Source organism: Ammospiza nelsoni, chromosome 5 (genome assembly GCF_027579445.1).
Source record: "Ammospiza nelsoni isolate bAmmNel1 chromosome 5, bAmmNel1.pri, whole genome shotgun sequence".
NCBI lineage: Eukaryota > Metazoa > Chordata > Aves > Passeriformes > Passerellidae > Ammospiza > Ammospiza nelsoni.
Window position 1 is genome coordinate 30,668,399 of NC_080637.1, and position 22,380 is coordinate 30,690,778.

The window sequence follows — 22,380 nt, forward strand, 5'->3', positions numbered from 1 at the left end:
AATGAGGGAAACAGGCTTTTCCTCTAAGGCATATGACCAAGAATAGGTGTCCTGAATGTATTAAGGCAGTTCTCAGCAGAAGTTTAGCACCAGGTTTTCCTATGCCATTGCTAGGGTAAGGGAGCAGAGCTGCCAGGGGAGCTGGGGCAGGCAGCTGTGCTCTGCTTGAGCCTGTTTGCTTTGCACACTTGACAGGGCTGTGGGTATGGACAGCCTCCTTGGTGCTCTGTTGCTCATGTGGCTGTTTCATGTAACAATAGGGGAGAGAAAAACATTTCTTTAAACAAAGGAAAATAAGACTGCAAACCATAAAGAAAACAGCAGGGAGATTCAGGGATAGATGTACTAACAAATCAGCAACAGCTGTGAAAATTACTTCTGATGCATTTTTTTGAACCTGATTAAATAAATAATAATCAAGATTAGAGGTAATTTCCTTTTCAAATACCACAAATATTCATGTCTATCTCTGATTCCCACTGAGTGTACAGTGTGGCACAATTCTCTCTGCAGCCACATCATGGTAGTTGGGTGGATCTTTCCTCAGTGCATGGGGGGATTGAGTCATCAGGGTTGATGGTGCTCAGCAGGGCCCCTGTCCCAGAACCTGATGCCTCAAAGATGCCAGGCAAGGTGTGCAGGCAGCTGGAGCTGGAAGAAATCCATTCACATGCCTGTAGGCAATTTTTTTTTCTGCAGAGAAGAGCCAGCTTACATCGTTTCTTAACACAAGTTTTTTTGACTCTGCCAGTTCTTTTTGCCTATCCCTAACTAGAGAAGCACTGCTTAATTTTCATCAGAAAAGTCTTCTTTCAGCAGAGAACAAATGTCAGTGTCCAATCTTCCTACTGAAGGGAGGCACATGTTAACTCAAGACCCTTTCTGTTTTGTCTTCATCTTGGCTGGTTTCACTATTTGTAAAGAAAACTGTATTTGCTAGTATTGCTTGAGGTCGTGCAAGAGTTCAAAGAAAAAAAAACAAAACATTTTCTTTTTGTTTTCTGACAAAGAACAGGATTAAATTCTTGATTAGAATGTTGGAAACAGTGAACAAAAGAAAGCATAACATTGTGATGTCCACCCTTGCCTCTGGTAGCTGGACCTAGCTTTGTCTCTCACTGACGTGTGACACGTCTCTGCCACAGAGTCATGCAGTCAGAGTAGCTCCACTTACATTCAAAAAAAGGGACTATTGTACTCTTGGTTACTTTTCCACCAGAAGCTACTAAATAAAGCTCTTCTTTGTTAATTTGTGGGATCATACTGCAAGCTCTGTTAGACACCTCAGGGCCTATGGAGCACCCTGAAGCTCACCGGGGAGTGTTTGCCCAGCCCAGCCCCCTGTTTACCCTTTCTCTGAAGAAGCCAGATTAACTGCAGTTAAAATTACGATATTTGGTAGATGCTATATTTTTCTTTTCTGGTGCCTTTTGGCTATCTTATGTCTTATAGAGAAAATTTCTGCAGTAATACTTGCCATTGCTGACAGGAAAAATGTCCAGGCACAGCAGTTCTGAGGACTGAGGCCATATTCCCTGAACAGAGGAAACAGGAACAATCTTCTGTAGCTATAAGTGTGTGTTTCCAGAGTCTTCTAGAGTTTGAAGGGTGTTTCCAGAGCAGAGGTTTTTGGCAGAGCCTAGAGCTGGCAGTGGTGGCAGTGCCGTTAAGAAAGGCTCAATGATCCTTTGCACCCCAGGCACAGCCTACCACAACAGGTTCTATTTTCTGAAGACTATAACGCTCTTTAGGGCACAAAACCTCTCAGCCCATTGCTTAGAGCCCTAGTTTGAGCCAAAGGGTAATCAGAGATGGCCTGGTTGTGTGAATTGGAGGTGCTGGCCCAGAGCTTGGTATTTGGGATCCCCCAAACATGGGGATCACTGCTGGGGAAGTCCAGCATGTTCTGCTACCTGCCTCTGCCCCAACTTTTGCCCCCCATGCAGCTGGTAGTCAGCCTCCAGGATTTGACTTGGGCAACAAAGGTCAGGACTGTGGTGCTGCCCTTGAGGCTGCTTACGTTGCTGTGTCTGGAGCCTAGATTGACAAAAAGGCTTTACAGCATGACATGAGATTCAGTAAACATGCTGGAGATGTTTTTTACCACAATAATAAACACTTTTTTCCTGTATTTTGGCCTTGCTTTCATGGAGCTTGAGGTCGTGTTAAATGTTTTGTTAACATTTTCCTGTTTTGTAGTAATTGCTCTCTGACTCATGCTACTTTCCTCTTGACACAAGAGCCTTTATCTGTATGTGTTTGCTTCTTGCTCTAATACTATCTTCTGAAGTTGAAGGAGATTTTTTTGTAGTTCTGTGTAAAGTTTTCACTCTGTGTTCATTGTCATTGGCACTGACACAGTGTGGAGGGCAAACCAAAGATTATTTTGCAATTTTGTTGTGGCTGTGTGATCTACACTAATACACTACAAGTAAAAGTAATCCTGGTGATGAAAAACCTGCTGCATTCAAAGCACCTGACCCTACATACCCATGTATACAGAGGTCCAAACCCTACCTTAAAATGGTTAGGAAGGTTTTTGCAGAGATATTTTCAGAATTATTTGCCTCTTGCTATGTTTTACCCTTTTAAGTAGCCATTAAAGATTACGGTTTTCTTCTCAGTTTTTTAAAGCATAAGGCCAAGGGGGACCTTGATATCTCCTGCACCTCAAGCAACCTGAATTCTCACTCAGATCCTGCAAATTCAAGGTGCTGTGTAATTTCAGCTGGACAGAAACATTTGAATTTTTCAAAATAGAAAAGTTTGGGAAAGGGATGTTTGTTTAAGCCGGGGTAAGATAATAGGAGGCACAAGAGCAAGCTACAGCTACTTGAAGGGTATTTACAAAGATTACAGAGGCAGGCTCTTCTCAGTTGGGCCAGGAAGCCCAGAGATGGGGCAGAAGCCACCAGAGTGTGAGAGGTTCAGATTGGCCATGAGGAGAATGGTAGTGCACATTTGGGGCAGGTTGGTGAGGGAACAGAGGCTGCAGAGCCACTGTCCTTGAAGGTTTTGAGGCTTTACAAGGCAAAGTCGTGTCTGAGATCACCTGGTGTTGGTGTCAGCTGCTCCTTGTGGAGGAGGCTGGAGCAGCTGCTCTCCACAAGTCTCTTAAAATCAGTGTTTTGATGAGTCTGGGAAACTGCTTAGTGCCACAGACATGGACACAAAGATATAAAGACGCTCTCAAAAATACTGATGGCAGGAACACAATCAGGTGAGACATGGCCAGACATTAGGCAAACAACACTCCATGTGCCAGAAACAAGTTATAAAAAGGACTTACTGATGAATTCAATAGTTCACTGAGTTCTTGAAGAGATTTGCTGAAGAAAGTGGGCAGGTTTTGGCTTAAGGGTCTTTTTGTCCTCACACATACGTATGTAAATACATAACTACCCACAAAATAACTCAAAGTGCTCTTTAAAAATATTAATATTCACAAATTTTGCAAAACAAAACTGAGGATAGTTGGTAAATGTATTAAGTTCTGTGTAGCAGAATAATTGGCATGTTCTGAAAAAGATTGCAACATCCTGTACTCCCTTTCCAAAAACAAAATTTCTTCTTATCCCCAAGGTTATTTCAGTCTCTCTGGCAATAATGATCTTGACAGGGCAAGAATGAAAGGCTGCATTTGCAATTGGCTACAGTGAACTAAGAGGAAGAGCTAAAGAAGAATATTAAATAACACTCAGGTGGTTAATTTTATGAAATAGGATTCCTAACAACAAACACAAATTTCAGTCATGACTATAATTTACTATATATTAACTGCTTTTCTACTGTACTTTTTGACTTAGCGTGCTTATAATAAGTATGACTACAGACAGCACAGGATTTTCCCTTTGTGACATTACTACCTCTTCCTGTTGAAATGATTCCTGCCACTGCAGAGTGTATTTATTGCTGCCCAATATTTTTTAAGTAAAAAGGAAAACTGGAGGTTCATAACACCTAACAAAAGGCAATTCACTGCAATGACTAAGAATGGAAGCAATTTACCTCAGTGTCTGTATAATCTCAATAGAGGGAGAGAGGAATGTCTCTGAAAATTATTCAAACCTCCTAGAAGGGGCTTATGGTCACTAGCTAGCTTCTTTAATGCACTTCAGATTGCTGCTTAAAGGCTTGCAGTATGAGTCTAGGCTTTGGGAAGGGTATGAGGTATTACTCATAATATTTCAAAGAAGAATGCGCCACACAATTTTTTAGTCTGCTTTCTATTTTAATGATGTCAGGAACAGAGGAAAAACATCCTCTAGATTTTTACCCCATGCCTTCTGTTGTTCTACATCTTCACCTAAAAAAATTACTTCAGTGGTTTACCCCCTCCATTACTTTCAGAATACATCAGGGAATATCTTGCACTGTCAGGGCAATTATTCCTGGCTTCAAGCATTGCCCGAGCAAAGGCAGGGACTACCTGAATATTTTCACCACGACCCTGTGTCTATTCTATTGTTTGCTCCAAAAATGTCCATGTGTGCTAGAAAAAGCATATTGTCCATGCTCTACATGGAAGGAAGCTGAGCAAACAAAGTTGCATGGCAAAAGAATTATGAATTCAATAAAGTAGTAAATTGGTGCTGCTGCGTATTAGAGAGTATAAAACTATGATTCTATGGTTTTAAAAATATAATAGCTGAGTAATATTGAGCTATTATATCCCTTTCTGTACTGATGAGAAGTCTTATTGCAATTTATCCAGTCTCTTTTCACTCTGCCTTTTGCTAAGGGTAGAGAACTGCATTTTCAGCAGGTTACAGAGTGCCTGGGGTTTCTCACAGCTGCTGCCATGTCCTGCCCAAATGTGAGCAAGTGGTTTGGGCTCTCAAATGTACCACTGGTGTGACATCTATGATTTGGGCAGTGAGAGTTGCTGAGACTCAGGAGCTCTAGGAACATCATATTAGGCTTGGCTTTGAAACCTCTGCTTATTTAAGATCTGGAGAATGTGAAGAGCCAGAAAGAAAAGGAGTTAAACTTGGCTTAATATTTTGATCTTCATCCTTATTTTAGGAGGCTAATTTTTGCAGCAGCTGCAATGACTTGCTAAATCCTGAACAATTCCTCAGAACTGGCCCAGCTCAGATCCAACCTGCCAGAACATTTCATCTGGGTGGTTTCTACCTCTGCTGCCATCTCTCATTGAGACCCTTCAGCTGTAAGGAAAGGTTTCCAGCAGGATTACATTCTAGGCTAGCCTGCTTATGGATCCTTCTTCACTGGAGCTCAGTGCCTGTCCCATTGCATGACCAGATGTGTCCACTATAGCTTCTATCTGCAGTTATCTACTGTGAGATAAGCACACTGCCAGTCCCACAGCTCACAGTTCATTACTGAATAGGGAACACATGGAACATATACATTTATTTTTGTTCCTGTTTAGTGAGCCAGAGGAGCCTATATTTGCTTAGTGGTGTACAGTTCTCAAAGGCCTCTGTATGTGCCAGAATGATGTGCTGGGGTGGAAGGCCTGGCCATCATGACTCCTGACCCCACAGTCACAGAGGGAAGGCCTGGAAGACTTCTCATGAAACCATCTGGATTGTATTAGCTGGAGCACAGCCAGCAGGTCAAAGGGGTGGAAGAGATTATTCTCCTCCATCAGGCAATTTTGAGTTTCTCTCCCCCAGGAAGGAGTACAACAAGATGGTGGTGGAATGTAAGGCATACAAGGTAAGGTTGAAGGAGTTAGCCAGCAGAAAAAAGGATAAGTAGGGATATTACTGCTGTCTACAGCAACCTAATGGGAATATGAGAAGAGAGAGACAGGTTCTCCTTGGAAGCAGAGAGGTACAAGTTTTATAAAACGTATAAAGAAAGCTACTGATAACTAAGTTTCACCAGTAGAACTAGAGTTCTATTTATAAAAGTAACAAGATGTTAATGCAAACTAGATGCATTTAAAACCAGCCTGAGAAAACAATCAGATTCCTCTTTCATTAGTAGACATTGTGGGAGACCAGTATTGCTATTTGTGCTATCTAAACAATGTATAATTCTTTGCACCACTTAACAACATTTCTCAGACCCTGAAAACAGAGTAGGCTCCTTGGAAGCTGTCAAAATGAGATATGACTCTTAAAAAGGTTTATCTTCACACAAGGGTAAGAGCATGCCTTTGGAGACATATGGGTGTTGTCACCTTACAATAATTCCCCATTTATTAAAATCAATGACAGAGAGGTGAAGCCAATGCATTTCTGGCCCAGCAGAGTCTGAGCCCATTACACTCTTCTGGCAGTGAGAGCAATATGCTGCACTCCCAGAGCACTCCCCAGGGGTCCTGCAGTTCCTCCAAGGAAAAAACTTAATTCTTGGTTCTGCTGCAGACTTTTCCTCCTTATTGAACACACCTCTAAGGCAACATTCATGGAGAGCTTAGGCACCAGAGTGGCAGCCAGTGCTCACACTCCAGTGTGCTAGGCACTGACATTTCCCCAGGGAGAGTCTCATCTGGCGTGGCCACTAGCTGGGCAGGGCTAAGCAACTCAGTACCTGGGCAACTCAGGCTCTGTAAAGTCAAAGCTTTTTCACTGTTCAATCTACCCAATCTGTTCAAAAGACACCAAGCACACACCTACTGGTGTGGGATGTGACAGCCTGACAAAGTTTCGGTTCTGCTCTTTTGCACTAAGGGTTCCATGGGCTGGACTTTAAGCATGGGCAGTGCTGGTGCATGTCTTCCAAAACGTACCTTTCACATAAACTCACAACAGCTCAGGATCAGGTGCTGCAACGTCCTTGGTGAATTTAATCCACTCTCTGCTCCACAGCCCTCAGACTGCAAAACTGGGAATGTAGTACATCTCTGTTTCATTTGGACATCATAGGGATAAGTACATTCAAGGCTGAGCAGCAAAGGACCATGCAAAGTCCTCAGGAAAACTGTCTGCAGTTTATCAGCTATTTAGTGATGTAAAAAAGCCACATGAAACAAAAGACAATGCAAAAAAGATTAAAAACATACTTTATGTGACACATTCTTGTTCCTATAATTTTTTTCTTTTGAAACTTCATAGCTAGAAAAACTTTGTCTCTATCAGTTCCACATATTTCTTTTGATAGTATACCACACCCCATGGTAGTGACTTTCTATAATGCTTTATAGTTTGTAAAAAAAAAATTAAATCACCAGATGACTTATAACTGTGATTCATGTTATTGTTATTGCTCATTATTATCATTTGTCATATGAGACAATGCCTGGCTATGCACTTTTCCTCTTTTGTAGGAGAAATCTGGCTCAGCTCTGAAGGCTCCAAATTCTGTTTATTATACTAGCTGAAACATGTTTATTACGCTGTCATGTTTTTATATCCCTCCTGCTACCTTGTGCAAAACATACTTTTGCACTGACCAAATTGTGAAAATTCTGCAAGGCTTTGCTCTCTCTGATGGAGCCACTGATCCAGCTAGTTTAGCAGCCCCGTGTGGTGGCAGCCTGTATCTGACCCGGCAGTGCCCTCTCCCTCTCAGCACCACACCTAATCCTCAGAGGCCTTTCATGGGACGTGCCTTCATGACTTCCAATCCTAAGATTTCCCAAGTTTTGAGCTCTATTCATTCCTCAAAAAAGTGAATTAGAAAAAGTACTGCTTGCCTGTATGCTGTTATGGTATAATAGTGTTTGACTGAGAGGTAAAGCCACTGGAGACATATATGCAATACTAAAAATAAGAGTGATAAAGCAACAGTAATGACAACCCTATTTTCATGTTGCAGCTGCAGTGAGTTTCTGCATAATTTTGACCAAGAGGATTTTAAGGCATTTTGGCCAAAGGCTTTTGCACCCCTGGGCTACACTGACTCCACAACTTGATGGCAGGAAGTCTGTCGAGGGACATTCTGAACACAAATATCAGTCAAGGAAAGTCATCTTATGAGAACTCAGTCACTGCTGCTCCCTCCTTGATTTTGTACCACTTCTGAAAGACTAACTAGTTCTACCTTTGGACATCTAGAAATGTTTGGATGTTTCCTCCTGTTTTCTGCCATTGGTTCTAACAAGTTACATTACCTCCCCCTCAAAAACTTACGTCATTGGGTTTGCTGTGACTCAATAACCAGAGGGATATTGCCAGAAACATGCAAAGGGTTCATGGCTGTATGGAAACCGCCCAAACACTTTGCTTGGCTTTGCAATGATGTCAATATTTATTGTCACTGTCCAGACACAGAGAGATTACACAGATACTGCCAGGATGCTGCACTTGCAGTTTGTATAGGGTTACATGCAGCACTCTACCTCTGGCTTTGAATTTAGGAGATATTGCACCAGAACTGGTGCCAATGAGATGAATTTTTCATTCAGCCTGAACACTACTGTGACTGACGTATCTGGGTTCCTGTTTCTTGTTCCACAGATCCCAGCTGGGTTTGAGCCTCATAGGAGTAAAGCTAATTCTGTAGTCCCACAACTCCCTTAAGTCAACAAAAGCAAATGCTGATGCTAAAAGAGGCAGTGCCAACTTCCCACAGAACCAATCAGTGTTTTCACTCTCTTTGCTTTCTCAGTGACTGTAAATAGTCATATATACGTATGGGAGGGGAAAAAAAAGAGGTAAGTTTTAACCCAGAGTGTTGTCCTGTTCCCACTCATTGTGTGGCTGCATGAACATCTGACAGATGGGAGGGAGAGATGCAAATGGCAATAAGCAGGCAGAGTACTGGAAGGTAAGCCAGGACTGCTTATTACAGTTTAAATGGATTTGCTAATTCTGGAACTTGCAAGAAAATTACAGCACTTGTACAAGCAGTACAAGTACAGTACAGCAGTACACTCATGGCTCAGCAGGAGTGAAGGGAGGGTGTGCAAAAGCACAAGGCAGACATCCCTGGTCCATTTTCTCTGGATTAGATTAAACAAGTTTTCTGACTCAGAAAATGCCATCAGACCTGTTTAAACTAGGCTAAATGTACCTAAAGAGCCCCTTACTTATAACGTGCTTCACACTATCTATGATGACATTCAAAATCAAGTACTGGTGGTTTCTTACAAAACATAGCCTAGTCAAGATGCTCTTTTAAATCCAAACCCTTGTCTCATCCTTTATTTGAAATGAAAATAATTTGCCTCAAAAAAAGTTTTTATGTTTCATAAAATTATGTTGAGAATAATGTTTCTTAATAATGACTCTTATAATGGCATTACTTAAAACAATTAAATCAATTAGTTCAATAAAATTCTTCAACTGAACTGCAATATTTTGACAATATGACTGATTGAGTTTACTGCCTTTGCAATTAATGAAAGATTGGTTCCTTTAGCAATTACACTCTGATTAGTCCACAGCAAGAACATTTTCCATTACTCATCCCCCACTGCTATCAAAGGGCCTTTACTTTGGGCTTTTAGTTCTGTCTTTAACCCTAAATTAACAGTGTTTATCAGAATCCTTCCTCACTAGAACTCTTAGAGAAAATTTGATTTTGTATTTTACCTGTGCTAAAACTTCATCAAAATGAGAAAATCTGAGAAGTAACTAGACACTAAAGTACAGATACCTAATATTTTAGGTTTAATTAAAAATATAGTAGTTTTGGCTTTTCAATAACAAGTAAGAGGTAATGCTAAAAACCTGTGACAAAAAACTCCCTCTTTATTACAAAACAGCATAAAGAATCTTTTCATAGCCCAAATAATCAAGCTTCTGTCAAAGTGAGATAATTGTCAATAAAACTTCCAATTCAAACACAGCTGCTAAAAATCAGAGAAAAGAAGCAGACACTTCACTGCACTTTGAGCACTAACTCAGAAGTGAGTACAGAGGCTTGGCAGTAGCTGAGACCTTGTAATTCTGTACAGTTGTAGAAGGACTCAGAAAAAAAATGTCTAAATTGGGGAGTTTTGTCTTTCTGACACTGAAAACAAATGTATTTACCATGCTGGTTAAAATGGTACTTAATGAGAAAAATCTGTTAGTATATTAGCTTTTTTTTTTTAACCTCCCAAACTACTAAAGGTGGCTCCTGACTTCCAGTACACAGTTAATATTTCTTTTAGTCAAAACCTATTAGTAAAGCTTTTTTTCTGGCTGAACAGATTGAATGAACGTGACAGGGAAGATTGTGAGCCCACTGCAATGAGCAGGCACCATTCCTGCAAAGACTCATCATTCTTTACTCTGCTCTTGCATGTTGAAAATAATCAGAAATTAAATATACAGGTATTGCTAAAACAAAGCTGTATTATATATTGATTTTGTCACTATTGGTTTCCATTTCTTTTTTTTCCCCTCAAATGTTAAAAATTGTTTAGCAGGCTGTTAATTGTTTAACAGCTGAGGCAGGGGTGGTGGAGAGGGCAGAGGTAAATGCAGACTCTCAGCACCTCCTTAGAGCCAGCAGCAAAAATTACAGAGATCAATTCTAAATGGGGTTCCATTCCTCCAGTTTAGTTGCTTACACTGCTTGACTCTCTTTAGTAGAGTTTGAAGTAAAACCTGGAAAACAACAATTCTCACAGGAAATTGATGTTCTGTTTCTATGTGCTGCATATTCATACACCAGTATTGTTCATTATACTATTTTGCAAGTGTGCACAAATATACACTAGTAATTTCATAAATCTGAAAACCGCAATTCCCAGGTGATGACCATGACCCTAGAAAAAGCCTAGAGAAAACAACCCCTTTACGAGACATACCTTGCAATAGATGTTTGTTTAACTGGAAATCCACAAGAGCAGCTGCCCAGTGCAAGGGTACATATTTGCTTCTGAATCCTTTCTCAAAGACACTATTTAAACATGCTGATGAACTGAGCTGGATTTTCCCCCACCTCCATTCCAGCAAAACAAGGGGACTCAGAAGATAAAATTTGTTTCGTTATTGTAAGTTGTGCTATGTGGTAAGTAAGAAATTTTCTTTCTATAGTCCTATGTAATTATGAAGGTGGGAAAATTATGAAGGTGTACAGATGCAATGTCTGTGTGTACTGCTCAGTGATATTTCTATTTGAAAATTAATATACTTCTATTTCTAGAAGTGTTTGTGTATAGAGCTCCTTCTTGTCCATATTTGGCTTGATGTTAAAGATTTGCTACTTCAGCTTCAGCACTTTGGCAAGAGGAAACAAGTATTTCTTGTATTGAGACTGTAACTCCAAGCTATACAATGTGTTTCAATATGGTTCTGATTTATGTTAAGCTGTAAACAACTGAGATTTTTAATATCGGTTTTATGATGTGTGCAGCTGGACTAGCTACCACCAAGTTTCATGCAGCATCTTGAATAGGAACAGTGATAATAGAGATTTTTTTAAAATGTCCCTGTTCTGTGCTGAGTTTGATGCTTTCACTTAGAGGGGGGAAATCTGTGCTTCCTGAGCTAGTGATGCTTCACACTTTCTTCTTGGACTCTGTTTTAGCCTTTCCTCTGCCATTTTCTGGATACAAATCCGTTCACCCAGTGAACACCTTTAATTGGCAGAAGAAATTTCTAAAGTGCTCCTGCTCTTCTAGAACTGTTTCTGCAACCATTCTATCTCCAAAACCAAAGGAATTGGGAATGATCATAGCTGAGGTGGTGTCATCTCCTCCACCACTGGCCAATGGTGTAAATTGTCAGAAAGGACTTGGCCCAATGTCCCTCCTACTCCCGTGGGCAGCATTTATGCACGTGACAAACTTCTCTCTGGCATGGAGAAAGATCTTATCTGAGGGTACACTGAGTGACACAAAAATAAACTTTCTCAGAGTAGGAATGACATTTTCCACTGTAAAACAGAAACAAAAAGGTACAAGATGAGTCATGCTTTTAAGGTGCGGGAAGTCCTGCGACACCTGTTTCAAACAAAACTAAAATGTCCATCAGCCACTTAGACTTCTATTTGCTCTGTGTTTCACTTGCTTTGGAGTTTGTAGGCAATAAATCAGAAACTAGAAACATGGGCTGAATTCTGAGATGTTTATTCAGATTAGAGTCTTATGACTGGCAAAGGTCTGTGTGAGTAGCCTTGTCATCCCCAAATATTTTACTGTAACAAGGAAATACACTAAAAAATCAAATTCCTGCAGCATCCAGCAATTTTGCTTCTCTCAGTTTCAATAATCAGAACATTCCCCACTAATCTGCTTTAGAAGAAGAAAGGTAAAACCATGCTTTCTAACAAGACTTGTGGTGAGCTTGAGGAACACAGGTTTATTCTTTAGATATCGGTCTGGTTTCATAGTGGAATTTTCTGGTTCTGGCTAACTAACCCCATCTTTTCTCATCCCCTGCAATGACTTTAACAATAATTTCTGAAAAATAATTTCTGAATTTTAGATCAAATATCTGGATAAATTAAAGAAAAAAAAAGATGAAATGAGCTCTATTAGGAATCACAAGTACTTTGTAAATGAAAAAAGTTTTTAGATTTCTAGGAAAACAAGATGTTATAGCTTTGGTTGCAATGTTTTGAAATTTTCTATTTACTTTGAAGAAAACTTTGCCTTGAAGCAAAATGATGGTTTAATAGTGAATAGAGAAACTGGTGTCCATGGTGTCTATGAAATCCAAGCTGAATCATCAAGACCAGATAGTAATCTTGACTATTATTACTACTATTTTCAAGACCCACCAGAGGTAGTGATGCGAGAAATGTTTTAACACCTTATTTTCAGTTCTGATGAGAAGGAAAGTGTGACAATAATTTTCTGTACATTTCACAATGATTTTATGAAAGTCAGTGTTTGTAGAATATTTTGGCTGGATAACATGCTTAATGAACATTCATCTTTTAATTGGATGGCTGAACTTAATGCAATATTCTTAAACATTCTTTAGAAGTTTCTTAATTACATAGCTCTTATATTTTTTATTTCTTCCTTCAAACTTTGAGCTCTTTAGCATGATATGATATAGCATCTGTTATTTTACACAAGGTTGTGTTTTCCATGATAGGAAAGTGAAATTCAAAATATTGACAAGATGATGAATTTTTCCCTTCTCTATGTTTTACACATGTGAATAATGATAAAAATCATCATACTGTGTTTTTTTTTTTTTTTTTTCTGGTTCTAATAGTTCACATTAGTGGATGAAAATAATGTCAAATTATGCACCATGGGTGTCTGTTCCACAGCTTCCAAGGTCTGGAATCTGCATTTCTAATTTTACCTGAAATTTTCTGTCATAAATAAAAAGAAGGTAACATCAAATAATTTTAGCCACCAATGACTGTTGCTAAGAAGTTCTGGACTTACCACTAAGGAAAAGCAATGAATATGTACCAATAACCTTGAAACAATTTATTGTGACTCAGAAAAGTGATACATACAGCAAATGCTATCATGCTGGTACAAATTTTTAACCAATATTTTTTAAAATGTCTTCCATGTATTCTATTCTATACTTTTATCATCTCAAGGTTATACTTTGAATGTATTCTAAAGGTAATGGCCCTAAGGAAGCCAGAGCTGCTCCAACAGGTACATCCTGACTGCCCAAGGGATGGTGGGAGATGGCTCTTAGCATGTTGCTCTGGTGAACCATGCTGTTTTCCCTTGGTTTTCTCCAGAGAGTTCAGATTCTGTTTTCTGGGATCTGTTTATTTGGAAAACTCATTTGTGTCTTATCATACATGAGATGGACAGAGCTACCAGGCTTTACCCTGCTGATGCTACATGAGTATTTACCTCTGGAGTGTGAAAATTTTCCAATAAAGATCCTTAAATGTAGAACTTATTTCATTCATTCCAATCCTGCTTTGCTCCAGTTCTTTTATGCGCAAGTAAAAGAAAAAGAGAAAGGAACAACATGCTTATTGTCTTAGAAGGATTTCTTAGTACATTAATACAACTGAAGATAATTGGTATGGAAAATATGAATACAACATCCCAATAAAAGAAGAAAAAGATTACTAGTCTTCTGAATGATAATTCTTTTGAAAAGTGGGTAGGCTGGTACCTTAGTCATCTTGTACTCATAGGCACATATCACAAGAAAAGTAAAATTCACTCTGTTCTGCTATTCCTTTGTTTATGTTATTGAACAGTATTTTCTAAAATTTTTAGTGTTGATGCTTTTGATTCTAATATTTCAATGTCAGGTATTGGCTTGTCTTTGGAATGAAGGCCTTACAGCAGAAGATTGAAAGGACATCTCATCTTCTAGTGCTGTAGTATTTGGTTTTGTAGAGCTTGAGATCTATCCTATGCAGGAACTGAGTAACAAGTTGTGCAGTAACATCCAAATACCATAGCATTTAAAACTTGGAGTTACTCCCCAAAACACCATCAGCATTATTTCAATGATATCTATGACTCCATTTAATGTGAAGGGCCCTAATTTAAGTTGTGTGAAAGACCAAGCTTCTATGGTTTATGCCAGGGCAACATCTAAAACCTGTCACAACTCTCCCTTTCAGAATACTGGAGTAAATTCTCTAAAAATAACCTTCCCTCCTCGTTACCAGCTAATGATGTACATTCATGATCTGAGTTTCTCCACCCAACCATGTTTTTCCTGACTTTTGAGGAAGATGTGTTTGTTCAGCCACACTGTTTATCCACTCATAAATGACCATCCACTCTTACTGGCTGACATGAAGTACAGAAGAAAGTGTTTCACTTAAAAGTACAGTTTTTACAAGGTCAACATGAAAGCATACATGCAAGTCCAGGAAAATAATCAGACCTTATGGACAAGTTGGATAAACTTATTTGTTTCTTATGGTAAATTTTGACTTTTCCACCCTGGTCGTTAAAACCTACAGTTTGAGTGAACACTGTAATGTAGTGAAATATGTATTTAGAAATATTTTTGTAGCAGTTTTGCTTCAAAAATATTATTATCTGTTGTAAGAGATTTTGTCAAATATAGACATTTCCCACAAAAGTTTGTTAAAAATGCCAATGAAAGGAAAACATTCAATCAGGTAAACCTACAAATGTATACAAGAATTGTCCTGACGTACACAGGCTAGCTCATGGAGAAAAATATTCTCAGAAACTTACTCTTTTTCAAAACAAATAATTAGGACAGTAAATAGGTGCCAAAAAGATAAAAGTATTCAATTACTTCCAACTAAGCACTCATTTCACAAGCATTAGGCTGGAAAGTCACTCAAATAATTGCTCAAAAAGAATGTACTGGAGTCTACATGTTATACTTCTGATACCATTTAGTTGAATTGAATCATTAAATACAAGAACTAAGACCTGGTTTTCCCCTATATAGAAGTGTCTTTGTGTGACTCTGGCAGTACAGATGGGCTGTAAAACAAGTGCAGTAATTAATGCCTGACTGAATGACCACTGGTACCAACTGGAACAGTGAAATGAAAACTAACCCCCAAATTTTCCTAAGCATTTTTCTAAATGAGAAATACCATAACTGTAATCAAAATTATTAACTACTAAAGAGTAGAAACAAATGAATTGATTTTTTAATTTGATTTTTATGACTGAAGACGTCAGAAAGTTATTGATGCTGTGCTAAAAATATACTGGAAGAGTACAAAGGACTTCTGGGGATTTGCTTTAGGAATATGTTTCTTTGTTTTTTGGCCAAGTCATAACAGGAAAACAAGTATTTTTCATAGAAATGCTGACATAACTTTACTAATAGCACCTTTAGCAGAGGTTGTTACAATGTGTATTTACTCAGGTACAGGATTAAATAAGAGATGTGAACTCACCATAGCAACCCCTGCATCACATTGCAGATATGCTGCTTCTAAGATACGGCAAATGTTTCTGAAGAAATACACATGAATATGAGGTAAACATCTATCAATTCAAATTGTGTTTCAAAAACACTTCTCAATACAGCATAACAAAAATGCAGCATCAATTGATGCTCTGTAAATTAATGTATTACTGGATTATATTATTATATTATATGAATTATTATTATTATTATTTATTATAAAATACTGGAAGGTATTTTCATTGTGTTATGACTTTTGGCTCAAAGTATAAGTTTAGATAATTCCCCAATTCACTGTAGCCAAAATAGTGACAAACACAATATTGAGGTCCTCACAAAGACTGCTGTGAATCCTTACACTCAGTAGGAATCCAGGGAACTCACCTGTCTGTTGTGAACCACCTCCTGCTGATGTTCTGAGATCTTGCAATAGTACTAATGTTCACCATAAGATATTCAGCAGAATTTTGAAAAAACAGTTAAAGTTGAAAGTAAGTTTTCTTTTAAACAGTCTTTTTTCCCACTTTTAAACACTTCACTCTCTCCTCTTCAGTATCCCTCTGCACCTTGAATTTTATCAGCTGTGTATGTCCCTTCAATTTATCTTTATGCAGGTTGGTTTTCTTGTTTTGCATAAAAAAACTGCCTTTGTATTTAAAAACTTACTTCTTGGATTTTTTTTTTCCCCTTAAATGTTTTCACTTTTACCTTCAAACCACTTTGGCAGTACCTAAGGTGAGATCCTGATGATATCCAGTGGGTTGCTATACCTCTGGGAATTAAACTTTTGCTGCTGTATCTTTCTTATACTTTACCCAATAATTCATGACAGAATTGACTCCTGCAAGGAGAACTAAGTGATCATATTGCTTTGGGTTTTTTCTTGATATTAATCAACCCTGTTTTCTCTCCCCAGATTTCAGTTGTAGAGGGGGAGCACCAATTTTCTCACATTGCCTGAGATGACTGATAAAGAAGACAACAAGTATTCTGGACTGCCACATGAAGTTGTCTCCATACATTCTTCCATCACTGTTCAAGGTTTTGTCTCTGTGGTACAGAAATGCAGGAATCCTAAATAAATTATGAATATTTTTGGTAGCAGAAACAGAGGTTTAATTAAAACCTCAAAGCATTTTATTAAGCCCGAAAACCTCATTGTCAATCTGCATACCCACATTTTATGAGAAGGAAATGTTTTTTTATTCTTATAAACGAAAAAGTTTGTTCATTGAGGATGTTAAAAAATCTGTTTAAAAATCTACTGATAAAATGCATCCCCCCATTTCCAACTTATTTCAACACCATAGTTTATTTCAACACCATTTCCCCATTGATTTACCATATTTTTTCACAGAGGGTTGTTTATACTTTGGGTAAGGGATGATGAACAGTGACTGAATTGTTGGTCCCTAGTGTTCCTGTGCTATGGGGACGTGACGTGGTCCCAGCTAACCCTGATTATGATGGGGGTCAAGAGCTCACCTTACCCATGAGTTGGGGTCCAAATGTTCCTTGGTGGAGCTCCTGCCCTGGCTCTGTGTTCCCTGGGATGGGGCCTCGATCCTGGTGGGAGCTGAGGCCAACTGTCCCAGGGCCTGAGAGAGGTGTTCAAGGAGCTGTATTTCATCTCTGGTTTTTATTCCCTTGTCAAGGCTATCTATTGGTGCAAAACATGCAGCTGCTCAGGTAAGAAGGGGTGGTTCAGTCAGCATGGGTGAAACCCAGCCACAAAATGCCCGCCTGAGAAGCTGTGTGACAATTTCCACCTTAGCTATCATTCAAAACTTCCTTTAAGCAGCTCACTGTGCTCAGTTTTGACTGTCCCTTTGCTCAGCTTAGGGATAATGTTAATTGTAACTCTGTGCTGGCAGAGGTTGTCACAGTATATTTGAGCTCTTCCTTGGCTTCTTTATACCTGTAGTCCTCCTAGGTTTTCTTTGGCTTGTTTGTAGTTGTATTTTTTTTGGTTTTTTGCCTGGTTGATTGGTTAAAGAATACACCTACTCCAAGTTTACGAGCTCCTGAAACAAGGAGTTGCTGGCTATGGTCCTCAGATGACTGAAATGGTAAAAATAATCTGGTCAAAATATGTTCCTTATAAAACAATAAAATTCTAGATGACTTCTCATGATCCAGGTTTACACACTTCAGTTTAACTCATGGAAATAGCCTAGTCACCATGGCATTGAGTTTCTTATATTAGCTTGAGACCTTTGTGATTAACTATCACAGGGGTATAACCACACTTGCATTTGCTATTGGAACTCCAGATCACTAAACCCTTCACAAACTGTAGCAAAATGAGTCAAATGTCTGCCTACATGGCTCTCCAAATAACCACAATCAATGGGTACCATTTTCTGAAACTAGTGACAGTCATAGGTGTGATGTGGCCAGCATCATGTTCAGCTGCCTTTGAGACCCTACATCCAACAGAGTTTCTATTTATAACTATTTATATTTATTGAAAATGGCTGTTGGCACCAGGACAGGCCAGAGCTTGCTCTTTGGTCTATGGATGCATTAGGGAGAGCACTCTGTCTCCCACACCCTGCCTTTTCCCTGTTCAAAACAACAGCCATGTACAGAGCTGTGGAAATAGCTCATGACTTTCTGCTATACATGTTGTAGATGTTGGGTGAACTCAATTCATTTAAAAAAAACACATCCCCCTCCCTCATTATCCTTTCCTCAAAAGAATGTATTCCATCTTGACTTTTCCCCACCTGCCTTACTCCTGATGGAAGCAATCTACTTGGCATATTGCAACATGGTGTTAAAATTATTGTTTTATAGTACTTAACATTTTATTTTTCTTAAAACTGAATTTCTTAACTTTTTTAAGAGAAAGAAAAATCATCAGCTTTGTAGAAAGGAAATTTCAGCATTATATAGCTCAGAGAAGTAATATGAATCTTTTGCTATTGCCATCTAGGATTTTTGGACTTATTACTTGCTGTATCTGTGGTTTTGCATAGTGTTTTCAATTGAAATATTTCAAAAAGAATGTTTCTTTTTCTTTTGTAGTGAACATTGCTGTTTGACATGTAATTCCTCATCATTGGTGCTTGAAATATGCGAGCATTAAGGATTGAGATAATATTATGTTGCTCACTGCTGCTCCTCACACCGCCCAAGGGAATGGGACACCCTGAGAGCTGAACTGATTTAGAAAATGACTAAAAATGACTAAGCCGCTCTTCCAGATTTGTACAAATAGTCCCTTTTTAACACGGAACTCCATAACCAAATCTGCCAATGCACATTTCTTCCCTTATTTATTTTTCATTAAAATTTGTTTGGCTTTCATGTGTTTTTTTTTTTTTTTTCTTTCAGGTTTGAGGGTTTGTTTTTTTTTTTTTGGCATCAGATTTGTTTGTTTGTTTGCTTGCAGATATTTGATTTAAGGGAACAAAGTGATCAAACAATCCTCAGTTATTTTTCTGTATTTTTCTTACTGGAAAAAGTCTATGAAAGTTCTTTTATTATCCATTTCCTTGCCACTGCAAGAAAATTTCCATAGATATATTTTACAATGAAGAAATGAGTAACACCACATAAACACATCCATTCTCTTAATTGAATGAGCTACAGCTTTTTGGCTGAAAAAAACAAAAATATTATTTATAACTCAAATTACATTCCACAAACTATGCTCTCATCTATAAAGAAACTATAAATGGCATGGTAGGGTTTCATATTGGTTTTCTATTTTTTTTCTCCAGTGACTTTCCTGTTGACCCCTCTTTTAATTTATAAATAAAACCTTGACTTTCTTGACTGCCAGCACTGAAAATCCACCCTGGGATCTGAGATCAAGCTGTGTCCTTTCTGCTTTATGCCAAAATAGACTCTGGTTCACCTCCTCAGTGCTGAGGTGGCTCTGCAGGGCTGGCAAGAATGTAAAGAAACAACAGTAGTTTTGCCAGTAAAAAGATAAAGTGAACGAATTCTCTCAGAAGTAGGAAGATACCAATTTTCAAGCCAGCTTTATAGAAAACAGCTGTTCTTTCAAACAAATGCTCATAGGAGGGTTGGGGTGGGACTTCTCATTGCTTGCTGCTCCTGCACAACGTTTTCCCCTTTGGTCTTTCCAGTTCAGCCTGCAGATCAGTCCAGCTGAGGGGTTTGTGGCTGTGGCTGCACACAGCACTGCTGGACTCAGGTGTTTTTGCCCTCTTTGAGCTGTTTGTGCCCTTATGCTTGCGCTGATGCTGAGAATGTTGTGTGCATTGGGTGGAGGGGTGTCCTGTGGAGGTCCCAAGCTTGTCAAGCCAGGTCCCAGCACAGCTCTGCAAACAGTTGGGCTGTCTTGGATATATGCTCACCCTTCTGCTTCTGTATTTTTGGGGTATCAGATGAAATCTAGGAAGTCAGTTTCCTAATTATGTTTTGAAGTCTGGTCAAGGGTGAACGCTCAACCAGTTTTTTGCAGTTAGTTATAAAACCTTCCAAAATTCTTTTGAAGTCAATCTTCTGTAACATAGTTGGCAAATACTTGTTCTCAGTGGAAGGAAGTCTGATGGATATAAAATTCCTTTGGACAGAGCACAAAACTTTGAGATGTTCAGCTTCCATTGGGAAGTGAGTGTCTGCAGAGGTCAGGAACTCACTTCACTCACACACAGGGATCTAGCCCTCTGTTGCTGTCATGGGAGAAGGGCTCACTCCTTGCAAGGACAGGAGTTACACAGGGCAGAGAAATGTGGGCAAAGCAGAGAGGGCTCAAGGCCTGACAGCAGTAAGAAAAGGTGCCAACAGGGACTGCTCCAGTGGTTTTCCAGAAGCTGCAATTATTCCTGCTGTCAACCAGGAGTACTGAGGCACATGATAGGTGAGAAACACTCCCAGGAAAATGGTTACAGGTGAGGTCAGGCAAAGACAGAATTGTGTCCAAAGGCACACATGAAGCCCCCTTCCCTGTCTGCAGAGAGTCTTAGCTCTGTTGGCTGAACTCAGGTTCAGCTGCTCAATCCTATAATTCACTGTGTTTTATTTCTCATTTATTGAAGAATAGAGAGGAGGTAATGATGCATAACAGACCGCTGCCCCTGGAGCTCTTTCAGGCTGTGGACCACAAAATCCCAGTTTCCAGCTCTGAGAAATAATCAGCTACAGTTCTGTTGGTTCTTAGGGACAAGTGAAGTTCATGATGACCTGCGGATGTCTGGATTGTCAGCTGCCCACCACTGTCTGTCTTTTCCACTGGCTGTCCCCTGCCACCCCATGCCACCAGCTGGCTGAGAGCACTGAGCTCATCATGCAGCGCTGCCACAACCCTTCTGGAGGGCCTGACAAGCATTGAAAAGCAAAGCTGAAACATTATTTCTGCTTCATAACAGGACAGAGTTAACAGGAGAAGAAACACTGAGCCATAGGGAATGTGCATTGGCATTTATAGTTCCTTCTGCAGATGCATCCTGTATGAAATGTGAGTCTCGTCGCTGCCTCCTTGAGTTTGATGAAAGAGATAGTGGAACTTCATTTTTTATTTTAAATGTAATTTGGCTCTCTGGATATACACTGACATGTAGACTAAGAGAAAAGGAAGATAATTACAAAAGCTAATTAAAATATCTTCCACATAAACCAGAGATTTACACAGAATTTCTTTCAGAAGAAATTGCTTTGTGCTTGGTTTGGCTTAATTAAACTTATGTTTTATTTTGATGGACTTTTTTAGGCTACTTCTGCAAATATGTATTTGCATTCTAATTTTAATAATCACAGTAATCTGAACATTCACTTATTTTTGCCTAAGGGGTAAAAATCTAAATGTGGCAGAAAATGTGTCTTTTAACAGTGAGCCTCTGTAACTGTTTCTTACCCGCCCCCACTGAAAAGGTAATTCTTTTTAAGGAATAAACCCAAATTCATGAAACCAAAGACATTCACAGTCAAGACATGGACTCTTTTTTTTCTCTTAGCCCAATACTATTTGTTTATGTATTACAGCATCTGCTGAACCTTATGTAAGACCTGTTGCAAGAACTTGTGATATCTGATGAATAAAGGACAAAGTCTCAGTTTAGTTTTGAATTTTCAGGGTTGAGTGGATTCTTCTGTAACCCTGTCCCAGGTCTTACTGCTCCAGATGGTTCAACTGCAAGTCGTGTCTCTCTCTGATTAATGGAGAAACTCCTGTCACTGCATGCCTTGATCTTGCAACCCTGTATGTACAAAGGAGATCAAAAGACATTCCTTGGGAAAAAGTGCTAAAATTTACATATTAACTGAAAAATTTCTTTTTGAATTAGATGAACAGCTAGATTGCATTATAAGAAACAACCATTGCATTTTATGAGTTATCAGTCACTTAAATTAGAAGAATGATCCTCTGAATCAAAATTCTGTCCTTAGCTCAATTTTTAATATTCCAACTACATGGGCATCCATTTTTTCATCACACAAACTAGTTAGCAATCAGAAAGCCTAATCTTGTTCATTTCATTCAGATAAATATTCTCACTGGGGTAATGAAGTTCTCATAAGAATAATATGAACATGGCTACTTAATTCTTGCCTAGATAATGTTAAATCATTTGATTAATCCCTTTTTGCCCCTCAAGGCTACTGACAAGAAAAATTAACCAAAACTCACAAATATCCAGCTATGATCCAGTACAAACCGCGTACATTCCTGAGGAGAAAAATAAAAGGAAGTTTCTTTAAGCAGAAGTATGTTTTTAATATGAGAGTGAAGACAGAGTAATATTGTTGGATTACCATAATT

General features: G+C 38.9%; 1 long non-coding RNA gene across 1 annotated transcript; it reads left to right on the forward strand.

Annotated features, from left to right (window-relative positions):
- Positions 1-10,734: 10,734 nt before the first annotated feature.
- LOC132073917 (uncharacterized) lies at positions 10,735-18,906 on the forward strand. Its single transcript, XR_009418542.1, has 3 exons — positions 10,735-10,860; positions 16,561-16,685; positions 18,675-18,906. It is a non-coding gene; the product is annotated as an uncharacterized LOC132073917 (long non-coding RNA).
- The last annotated feature ends 3,474 nt before the right edge of the window (positions 18,907-22,380 follow it).